The sequence below is a fragment of the Bubalus kerabau genome, chromosome 3 (genome assembly GCF_029407905.1).
Source record: "Bubalus kerabau isolate K-KA32 ecotype Philippines breed swamp buffalo chromosome 3, PCC_UOA_SB_1v2, whole genome shotgun sequence".
Lineage (NCBI taxonomy): Eukaryota > Metazoa > Chordata > Mammalia > Artiodactyla > Bovidae > Bubalus > Bubalus kerabau.
Genome location: NC_073626.1, coordinates 2,846,594 through 2,858,322, shown reverse-complemented (window position 1 = coordinate 2,858,322; position 11,729 = coordinate 2,846,594). Strand labels below are relative to the sequence as shown.

The following is an 11,729-nucleotide window of genomic DNA, read 5'->3' as shown; positions in this document are numbered from 1 at the left end:
ACTTCGCCTGAGTCTCACATCAGTCCTTTGAGGGAGCATAAGCTGCTGAAGTCACCCTGCTTGTGGGTTCAGGACTGGGCCTCAGGCCAGCTGGTTCCTGCTTCTGGGTGAGGAGGGATGTTTAGATGCTGTACATGGTTAAAGAGCAAGTTGCAGTAACTTACAAGGGAAGAGAATCTGGAAAAGAACATATATATAATACATATTTATGAGGAAAGTGAAAGTGTTAGTTGCTCAGTCGTGTCCGAATCTGTGCGACCCCATGGACTGTAGCCCACCAGTCTCCTCTGTCCATGGAATTCTCCAGGCCAGAGTACTGGAGTGGGTAGCCGTTTCCTTCTCCAGGGGATCTTCCCAACCCAGGGATTGAACCCAGGTCTTCCTCATTGCAGGCAGATTCTTTACCCTCTGAGCCTATGTGTGTGTGTATATGTAAAACTGAATCCCTGTGCTTTATACCTGAATCCCTGTGCTTTATACCTGAAATGAAAGTGACATCATAACTGAACTACAGTTTTTGTTTAAAAATGGGATTTCTCTGGCAGTCCAAATGATTAGGATGCTGCGTTTCCAATGCAGGGCGTGCAGGTTTGATCCCTGATCTGTGAACTCAGGTCCCACGTGCCACACGGAGCAGCCAAAAAACTTAAAAAAAGAAAGGAAGAAGTTGAAAGAACTTTTTTCCCCAGCAATACCTGTCAAGAGCCGTTTTTAAAAATGTATCCATGAACTGCAAAATAATTAAGAATTTTCAAAAGCTAAGCAATTTGGCCACATGAAATTAAATTAGAAATCAATAAAGAAAGATCCTTCAATATCCCCAAATATTTGTCAGTGAAATAACTCACAAGTCAAAGAACAAATCTAAAGAGAAATTAGAATGTAATTTGAAATGAATTTAAAAAAAAACTAGAATTTGTGGGTTCTTGCTAAAGCAGTAGTTAGAGGGTAACTTGTAGCTTTAAATGTCTGTATTAGAAAGAAAAAGAGGTTTTCTATCAGTGACATCAGTTCCCACTTTAAGAAGCAGTGAAACGAGTAAGTCCTACGTAAGCAGAAGAAAAGGAATAATAGAGGTCAAACTGGCAACCAGTGAAGTGAAAGAAAGATTAATCCAAAAGCTTGTTCTCTGGGAAAATCAGTAGAATTGATAAACCTCCAGCCAGATCAGTGAGGGGAAAAGACCAGGTGCCAATGTGAGGAGTGGGAAGGGCAGCATCACTGAAGACCCCATGGACAATTAATAGGGAGTGTTTGGAGCACCTTTGAACGAATTTAGGAACATAGGTGAAACTGATCAATTCCTTGAAGGACATAAATTACCAGAGCTCCCCAAGAAGAAATAGGTAAAACCTTTCTAAAACCCCTGTGACTTCAGTGGTGAGTTTTAGCAAACGTTTGAAGAAATAATACCATTTCTACACAAATTCCACCACTCATTCTATGCGGTCAGCGTTACCCTGGTTTAAAACTTAACCTAGGTATCCTGGCCTGACAAAAAGCTACCGAACAAATATTCTTTATGAGCATAGGTGCAAAAACTTGAAGCAAAAGTTTAGTGAATTAAAACCTATGATATGACTAAAAAAATGTAATATGTCGTGGTCATAGGGTTTATCCCAGGAATGCAGGGTTCATTAAAGATTCACATAATTGTTGCAATCAATCAGTACTAGAAAGGTATTTGACAAAATCCACTGTTGCAAAGAGTTGGACAGGACTGAGTGACTAACACTTTTCACTTTGACTCACACTATCTACTTCTGGTAAAAAATCCTGCAAACTAGGAATAAAGGGACTTTTCCCAATCTGATTAAAAGGCACCTGAAGAAACCCTACAGCTCACATCCAACTTAATTGTGAAGGAATGAATTCTTTCCCCCAGTATCAGGGAGAAATCGGGGATGTCTCTGTTAATCATTGTATTGGAGTTTCTAGACTGCAACCAGACAAGAAACAGAATTAAGAACATCCAAATTGGAAAGAAAAAAATAATAAAATTGTTTTCTTTTTCACAGATGACATTATCATCTATGTAGAAAATTCAATGAAATTTATAAGGTATTAGAATTAATAAGGGAGTGTATCAAGGCTGCAGGATGTAAAGTAATAAGCAAAAATCAATTCCATTTCTATACGTTAGCAACGAGCAGTTAGAAAGTGAAATGAAAAGCGTTTACAATAGCATAAAAAATAAGGTAGTTGGAAAAGGGACAAAATGCGAAAGACCAGTTGTTGCGACCCCATGGACGGTAGCCCACCAGGCTCCTCTGTCCACGGAATTCCCCAGGCAAGAATACTGGAGTGGGCTGCCATTTCCGTCTCCAGGGCATCTTCCCCACCCAGGGATTGAGCCCCTGTCTCCTTCACTAGCAGGCAGATTCTTCACCTCTGAGTCACCAGGGAAGCCTTAGACATAGAACTATTAAAGACCTAAGTAAACAGTGCTGTTTTATACCTTATTCATGGTAAGAAGACTCAGTATTGTTAAGCTGTCATTCCAAAATACAGATTCACCATAGATTCAGCACAACCCCAGCAGGCTACTCTGTATGTAAATGGACAAGCTGATTCTAAAATTTTTGTAGAATTGCAAAGGACCTAGAGTAGCCTCCAGGGCTGTTTTAGAACTTGACCATCCAGCACCCCAAAGCCTCTAGCTGCCCCAGTCTTCTTCCTTCAACGTGAACTTCACCACCAGTCCAAGCAGGAAGTCAGGAGGTGGTGTTTTTCAGTGAGTCCCATTGTGATCTATAGGGATGCCTGCTGTCAGAAAGGAAGTGTTGTAATAAGGAACTTAATTTAGGAGGTGCTAGTTGTTGGGGGCTTCCCAGATGGTGCCAACGTAGGAGACTCAGGAGATCCCTTGGAGTTGGAAATGGCAACCCACTCCAATTTCTTGCCTGGGAAATCCTATGGACAGAGGAGCCACATGGACTGTGGTCCATGGGGTCACAAAGAGTCAGACATGACTGAGCACACACACGTGTAGTTAACACTGGAAATAAGATTTATTGCTGTTAATTCTTTGGAATAATCTGTGGTTGACTAGGTTTTCCAAACTGTATCTGCTGGTTAATACCATTTTCAACTATTTTCCATGTAAAGTTAAATATTTGGTATAAAAGGGATTTTAAAAGGCTTGACTGGAGGAATTTATGTCAGTAGGAAAACAGACTTACAGATCTTTAAGAAACAAATGTCAGGAGGTTTCTGGAAAGAAAGAAACAAGCAAATTACCAATCAGTCTTCTTAAGTTTGAAGCATGGGCGTCGGTAATACGGCAACCAGCCAAAAAAGCCAAGCTATAGAGGTCCCTATCTGAGCTAAGATTGTGCTCAAATTCTTTCAGTGTAATTTACCAGGACTTGGGGATCAGAAAGACCCCTGCAAGCGTATTCTTGAGAATCCAGATGAGAGGGAAAAGGTTTCTTTGGGTGCTAAGTTACTGCTATCTGGATCTTCATAAATCAAACTAAATTATTTAGCAGGAAGCCAAGAGTGACCCACCCATTTCTGCAGAAGTGACCAGAGATCAGAGATGTTTATTTTCATCTCTTATAATTGAAGAAATGTTTGTCTTGTTTTTCTGTTGCCCGAGGTTGAAGTTTCTTCCCTCCTGTTGTGTTGCCTGTAAACCCATGAGTCATTTTTACCACCAAACTCCTGGATTCTCCAGAGACGATCAGAAGGATATATATATATATATATATGTAAAATATGTGAATACATAGTCATGTATAATGTTTATTATATAATACAAATATTTGTCTTATATATCATGAATATAATACATAATAAACAATATATAATTATAATAAACAGTATATAATAATTATATAACAGGGGTCGCAAAGAGTTGGACATGACTTCAGTTCAGTTCAGTCACTCAGTTGTGTCTGACTCTGTGACCCCATGAACTGCAGCAGGCCAGGCCTCCCTGTCCATCACCAATGCCCGGAGTTTACTCAAACTCATGTCCATTGAGTCAGTGATGCCATCCAACCATCTCATCCTGTCGTCCCCTTCTCCTCTGGCCTTCAGTCATTCCCAGCATCAGGGTCTTTACCAATGAGTTGGTTCTTCGCATCAGGTGGCCAAAGTATTGGAGTTTCAGCTTCAACACCAGTCCTTCCAATGAATATTCAGGACTGATTTCCTTTAGGAGGGACTGGTTGGATCTCCTTAGGTACTAAATAAAAACAGTACCATAAGTGTGTGTGTGTGTGTGTGTGTGTGTGTGTGTGTATCCTTTTGTCTCTTTGGAGAATCCAGGAAGTGTGGTGGTGAAAATGACTCGTGGGTTTAGAGACAACACACCAGGAGAAAAAAACTCCAACCTTGGGCAGTAGAAAAACAAGACAAACATTTCTTCAATTAGATGAAAACAAATATCTCTGATCTCTGGTCATTTCTTCAGAAATGGGTGGGTCTCTCTTGGCTTCCTGCTAAATAGTTTGATTTATGAAGAGTATTTTGAATTGTGGTGCTAGAGAAGACTCTTGAGGGTCCCTTAGACTGCAAGGAGATCAGTCCTGAATATTCATTGGAAGGACTGATGTTGAAGCTGGAACTTCAATACTTTGGCCACCTGATGTGAAAAGCCAACTCATTGTAAAAGACCCTGATGCTGGGAAAGATTGCAGGCAGGAGGAGAAGGGGACAACAGAGGATGAGATGGTTGGATGGCATCATTGACTCAATGGGCAGGAGTTGGAGCAAATTCTGGGAGATAGTGAAAGACAGGGAAGCCTGGTGTGTTGCAGTCCATGGGGTCTCAAAGGGTTGAACGTAACTTAGACTGAACAACTACATGAAGAATATTATTAATACAGATCTTCTTTGACTTATGATGGAGTTACATCCTGATAAGCCCATTATAATGTGAAATTAAGTTGAAAATGCATTTACTACACCTCACCCACCAAACACACATCACAGCTTACCCTAGCTTACCTTAAACATGCTCAGGACGCTTAACTAGCCCAGTCAGGCAGAATTACCTACCACAAAGCCTGTTTTATAGTGGTGCTGTGACCGCGTATCATTCATCACGTGCTGTGCTGAAAGTGGGAAGCACAGGGGCTGGGAGGAGCGCCGCTGTGTCGGAGGTTCACCGTCGCGGTGGCGGGGCTGGCCGGGATCCGCCCGGCGTCACGAGAGATGCCCTTGCTGCGAGCACACTGCTCACCCGGAAAAAGATCGAAACTCAAAGTGTGGTTTCTGCTGAGCGTGTTTCACCTTCGCACCATCGTACTGTTGGAGAATCCTAAGTTGAGACCTCGGCGGGACCACCCACTTTCCCGTGATGAATTGGCTACTGCAGTTAGGGGTCTGAGAAGTCCTGCAGCTTCTGCGTCTGCAGGCTGTAGACCCAGGAGAACAGGTGCGGTCCTTCCACGTCCGAAGACCCGGGGACCAGGGGAGGGCAGAGACCCACACCCCGGCTCAGCACTCGGAGTGCTAACCGCTCCTTGCTTGGCTTTTTTGTGCTATTCGGGCCTTCAGGGATGGGATAAGGCCCACACACCTTTAAGCCTCCCTAGTGGCTCAGTGGTAAAGAATCTGCCTGCCAATCAATGCAGGAGATGCAGGTTCCATCCCTGGGTTGGGAAGATTCCCCTGGAGGAGGAAACGGCAACCCACTCCTGTATTCTTGCCTGGGAAATCCCGTGGACGGGAGCCTGTCAGTCTGTAGGAACACAAAAGAGTCGGACACAACTTAGCAACTAAACAATGCCCGCACTGAGAAGGTTAATCTGCTTTACTGAGTCTGCTGATCCAAACGCTAAGCTCACCTAGGAACCCCTTCCCAGACACCCCCAGAGACGACATTTAGCCAAATACCTTCATACCCCATGATCCAGTCTGGTTGGTGCATAAATTGACTCTCACACTCGTATGGTTACTGTGGCCTGTTGTAATACTTTTGGAGCACCTGGCTTGCACTCAGTGGTTACTGGTGCTGCTTAGGAAGATCAAATCTGACTCTGTTGGCTCTGTTCCTTTAGCCCTTGTGTTTTGTTTTTGCTACAAGTTAATCACCAAAGGGATGATGCCCATAAGCTTAAATTATACATAATGGCCCATCTCTGGGAACCCTGCCTCCCAGGTAATGAGTGTTCAGTTAAATACCTTTGTTTAGCCCCCAGGAAACATCCTAACCAGGCCCACCTGTGGGTGGGAGGAGGGGCTTAACCATCCCTTCCAGGGGCCATCGGGAAACAGGAAGTGGGACTGATGGAAAACAGGACATGCTCGACTTTGCTCCCACCCACAGAAGCCCGACTCTAACAGGCAAGGTGGTTCTTTGGGGCATGAGTCCGTCCTCTCGGCCTTCTGGCTTTCCAAATAAACTTGTCCTCCCTTGCCCCACCACCTGTTCTCTGGCTTTACCAGCCTGTGGTGTGGTGAGCAGTAGGAGCTTGGACTCAGCAACCCTGGAGGCTGTGAGAACAGAAGAAATCGATGACTTGGCTTCTCCTTTTGAGGAAAAGACACTTAAGGAAGATGATTGTCCCTGCCTCGACCAGCTCTCGGCTCAAGCTGACCCAGTAAGTGCGTGCTATGGCCTAACGGGAGGGTGTCTCTGGTCAGCCGGGGCCTTCTCCAGGGCGGAAGCCTGCAGATGCTTTGCTGGGCCTGCTCTCCTGCCCCTCACCCACGGGGTGCCCCGACCAGCATGTGAAGCCGCTGCCCGGCAGGACAGCAGCTGTCTTTGGAAAGAGCTTGATAGGAGCTGGTTTCCTCCCGGAATGAACACTCTTCTCTGGAGAAAGCACTGCTTTATAGAAACAACAGTTGCCTTAAACAGGCCCATGCCCCATTTGCTGAGCAGCAGCTGCAGTGGAGTGGCTCGTCTTAGTTTAGGACGGGAGGACTCACAGGGAGAGGGGGTAGGACTGAATTCTTTCTCTTTTTATCCCCCTTAGGGGTGTGAGCGGGAGGAGCTGCTGAAATCCTTGCCCAGCACCTGAGCACCGTCAGCAGGAAGGCCTCGGCGAGCAGGTAAGATGGAGAGAAATCTGGGCTCTGGGAATCGCGGTTATCGCTCCGTGAGCTCCTTCATGGAGAAGGCAATGGCACTCCACTCCAGTACTCTTGCCTGGAAAATCCCGTGGATGGAGGAGCTCCTTCCAAGGAGCCAACAGGCAGGAAAAAGCATGTTCCTGGAGATTTCCTTTGTTTCTTTCAACTAATGATGTAAGTGGAGCCCGTTGCTTTTCCTGGTGAAGCACTCACAGCTGGGTCTCATTTCAGGTAACAGTTGGCGCCTCCGGGCCCCTATCCTGTAAATCTTACTGAGTCGCTTGGTTTTTAGGCCAAACTGCCTGACAGTCTTCAGGCAAAGGACCCAGACAAGGTTGGGAGGCTTGAGAAGAATGTAGGGCAGGCTCTTAGTTCACAAGCGGCCAGAGTCTGTCATGTTTTGTTCTTTGGGGTTTTTTTTAGCCTCTAACAAGGTTCGATCTTTGTTCCTGAGGCTAAGTTGTGGGCAGGTGAAGGCTCCAAGCTCCCCAGACTTGTCTCTCTGTCTCAGTTAGTCAGCTTTGCCCCTGTTTCATTTCGAATCCACTCCGAAGTTCTCAGAGTAAAAGTACCAGCCAGTATATTTGATTTCCTAGTAAGAGCTGACATTCACCATGCACTGTGTTCAGGCAGGCTGAGCGTTCTGTACACGTTCCATCCCCAGATGCTCACTAAAGACTTTTAAAAAATTGAAGTCTAGTTGATTTTCAATGTGGTGTTAGTTTCAGGTGTACAGCAAAGTGATTCCGTTATTTATACATACACACACACACACATATATACACATATACTTTTTTTCCCAGATTCTTTTCCCTTGTAGGTTACTATAAAAGATTGAATAGAGTTCCCTGTGCTATACAGTAGATCTTTGTTAGTTATCGTATATATAATAGTGTGTGTATGTTAATCCCAAACTCCTAATTCATTCCCCCCAAGAAACCTTTACCCTTTAGTAACCATGAGTTTGTTTTCTGTGTCTGGCCCACTAAAGACTCTTAAAGCAAGTGTTACTCACATTTTGCATGGAAGGCTAGAGAAATTAAGTAATCTTCCTGAGGCCAGTAGCTAAGTAAGCCATGAAATCAAAATTGCAAGTTATATTTGATTGTGTAGCTGGAGGTTTTAAACAAATTCCCTTATTCACGTTTGAGATTGGGAGAACAAAAAGGAACCGTCTCAGTCATCCACTGCAAGGTCACTAATCACCCCCAAAGCCTGCAGGAGGCCTTCTGTGCCCTGATGGCGAGGGGGGTGGAAGCTCCAGCATGGTCACTCCCACGGCTGGCCGTCAGCACAGGTCACTGGCTTGGCTGTCAGCTGGACACCTCACCTCAGTCCTGTCCTACATGGACCGCTCGTGTGACTGCTTGGCTTCCTCGGAGCATGGCAACTGGCCTTTAAAAAGGAACATTCCAAGAAGACGTTACTCCTTGGCCTTTTGGCTAAGATCAAGTGTAATGTGGGGGCTTCCCTGCTGGCTCGGTGGTGAAGGATCTGCCTGGCACTACACGAGATGTGGGTTCGATCTTTGGTTCGAGAAGATCCCCTGGGGTGGGAAATGGCAACCTCCTCCAGTATTCTTGCCTGAAAAATTCCATGGACAGAGGATGCTGGTGGGCTACAGTCCAGGGGGTTGCAAAGAATCGGACACGACTGCGTGAAAACGCCCACACACATTCTCTCGTCTCCCCAGGACGACGAGCCCCACTGTGACGGCGCTTATGAAACCTGCACTTTGCATACAGCTGCTGACCGCCCAGTGGCCAAAGCTGGTCTCGTGCCCAAGCCCTGCGTCAATGCGGGACACTCTACCAGGGCGTGGATCTTGGCAGCTGGGGTTCACTGGGGTGGGGATGGGGGTCACCAGTAACAGATGGACTATAGGCACAGTGGGATACAATCTTTTTCTTTTTTTTTTTTTTTTGCCTGAAGAACATCCTTATTTTCCTTCCAGGCTAATAGCAAAGCTCACCAGTTAGCATGACATGTTGTGTTTACAGCCCTTTGCATGTAAGTGCTGAAATTTTGAATAATGATGTTCAGGCTGTCAAAACGATCAGTGACTGGTCTCTTCGTTTATTAGTTTAACATTCCCTGCTTTCAAGGTGCTGTCGTCTAGTGAGAGCTTATTAACACACGTAAACCTTAGTGACAGGTGGTGTTGTCTCTGCAGGTGAGGAGGCGCCGTCACCTGGCCGAGCTCACGCTCCTGCAGATCTGCCTTTGAGCCTCTGCTGGGCCCCGAAGTTGCGTTCCTTCCACCCCTCGAACACCCCCTCCTCCGGTGCCGAACACACACGGGGGGCTGAGGAAGCAACAGCAGAGGACACAGCCAAGAGTAAAGACCTTTTAAAAGTGACTTGCAGTTAAGTTGAAGCGGGAGCTCCTGGCAGCAAAATCCTGTAGGCTTTGGCTGATTTTTTGCTGATGTGTTATGCTAGTGGGTCTGGTCTTACCCTTCCGCATTTTGAATAGTATTTTTAGAAACCACCTGTCAAAGTAGTCAAGGTCAATGGTAAGGAAGTCAGTGTTGGGGCAGAGGTCACTGGAAGGAGTCGGTTATTAAGGGCTGAGTGATGTCTCCCCACATTCACAAGCTCAAGTCCTAATATGTCACCTCCACCACCGCCACCACCCCGCCGCTCAGGAGGTGAATATATTTGGGGATCAGGTCTTTAAAGAGGTGATTAAAATCAAAGGACATCTTATGGGTAACGGGTTCTTGTTAAAAAGCGACATTAGGGCTGAGGACGCAGGCGGAAGCGTGTCCACAAGGCCAGGCCAGAGGCCTCGGGATAAACCGCCCGAGCCATCTGGATCGCGGCCTTCCAGCCCCAGCATGGACCCGAGTGGAGCGCAGGACGAGCTGGCCCCTCACAAGCACGCTTTCAGAACTGGAGGGGACCCGCCCCCTTCTTCTTTAAGGCCTTTCAGAGCAGCTACCCCTCTGCCTCCAGCACTCTGGGGACGGGAAAAAAATGCATATGTAAAGGAGCCTGAATTAAAAAAAAAAAAAGCAACAACGCATGGGACCCACCAGAGAGGGAAGACATCCATTTAAATTCTTGATTTGCATCTGGAGTCTGCTCCATCGCAGACCCTGCGCTCACAGCAGTCTGCTGGCCCGTCTGAGACAAAACGAGGGAGAGGAAGCCTGGCTCCCTGGAGCCAAGAGCAGCCGTCCTCCCAGGACGACACGGTTCGCGGAGTTCGGCTGGAAGCAGACCTGCTCAGCCCTGCCAGAACTGTTAGGGGCCTGCGCTCCGTGGGTCAGAGCAAGCAGGGCCAGAGGCAGAGGGGCCAGGTTGGGGGCGCCAGGAGAGCCGGGGTCCCGCTTGGGCTTCCCCGTCGCCTTCTCAGCCTCCCTTTGGATCCTTGAGCCGCAGATCTTCGACTTTTCCTGCCCAAACCCAAGCCCACCGGCAGAGAACCTGCAGTTTGCAGAGCCACTCCGCTTTGCAAGTGCTGTTTCGTTCCTAGTTTTCTGGAATTCCAGCGACATCAGCAGGAGGCCTGTGCCTTTCATCTTCAGACCCGAGGGCCCTCAGACCTTTGAGGTGAGGATGTGGGGGAGCCAGGCAGCGCCTCAAAGTGCAGCCTCCCTGACGCTCAGCTGCCTTCCAGGGACCAAGATATACCATCTGAGAAAAAGCAAAGCAGGAGACATGCAAATGATGCCACTAACCTCCTCCCTGCTTCCAGCCCTGGCACACCACAGGTGCCCAGTAGATGGCAACTGAACTGAGTTTGCGTTGAAAATAACCGCTTCACCAACTGCAGGCTCCTCAACCCTCCCGAGCGCTTCGGGAAAGCCAGGTTATCTCACTGCCTAGACGCAGCTCCCCTGAGTCCCTGCTCATTTTAAAAAACATTTTGCTAATGCAGAGTGCTAGAGATATTTTGTCCCCAGGATTCAAATATGCATGTCAAGGAGGAAAATGAACTCTATAAAAGTCTTTTTAAAATATCTGTTTGCGTCATAAAATACACAGGGCTTCCCTGGTAGCTCAGACAGTAAAGAATCTGCCTGCAATGAGGGAGACCCAGATTTGATCCCTGGGATGGGAAGATCCCCTGGAGAAGGAAAAGGCTACCCACTCCAGTATTCTTGCCTGGAGAATCCCACGGACAGAGGAGCCTGGCGGGCTACAGTCCGTGGGGTCACAAAGAGTTGGACATAACTGAGCGACTAACACTTTCACTTTTCAAAATACACAGAACTGAAAACTTTCCATCTTAGCCATTCCCACGTGCCCAGGCCAGTGGCCTGAGGCACATTCTCACCGTTGTGCACACATCGCCACCAGCTGCCTCCAGGTAACTGTCTCCTCTCCCCTGACCTGTGCTCCATGCTGTCTCACTGCGCTAGGCGCACCCACAAGCTCACAGCTCTGCAGTCTCCCTGAGTCTTAGATGGTGTGTCTACCTGCTGAGTGGACATCTGCTGGATTGTTCCAAGGCATCTCAGACCCCTCCTGTCCCCAGGTGCCCTCTCCCACCACCCCTGGTTCCTCCCAAGCCCACTGCTCTCTTCTGCAAACCAGAAGCCTGGCAGCTGTCAGACTCCTCTCTCCTTCAACCCCAGCCCAACACCGAGTCCTGTTGACTTCGCATCAAAGGTATTTTGAAAAAATCCCATCAGCATTTCCCTGTCCCAGGGTGAAACACCAGCTCCTTGGTTTGGTACCAGAGCCCTCCAG

The 11,729-nt window shown here is 47.2% G+C and overlaps 2 long non-coding RNA genes across 2 annotated transcripts; one reads left to right on the top strand and one right to left on the bottom strand.

The window, feature by feature from the left end:
* Positions 1–39: 39 nt before the first annotated feature.
* On the bottom strand, positions 40–6,097 carry LOC129645392 (uncharacterized). The gene is made up of 3 exons (XR_008711305.1): positions 5,848–6,097; positions 5,008–5,692; positions 40–177 (listed from the first exon to the last, which is right to left on the bottom strand). It is a non-coding gene; the product is annotated as an uncharacterized LOC129645392 (long non-coding RNA).
* A 128-nt stretch (positions 6,098–6,225) lies between these two features.
* LOC129645391 (uncharacterized) lies at positions 6,226–11,430 on the top strand. The gene is made up of 3 exons (XR_008711304.1): positions 6,226–6,554; positions 6,933–7,008; positions 9,203–11,430. It is a non-coding gene; the product is annotated as an uncharacterized LOC129645391 (long non-coding RNA).
* Positions 11,431–11,729: the final 299 nt, after the last annotated feature.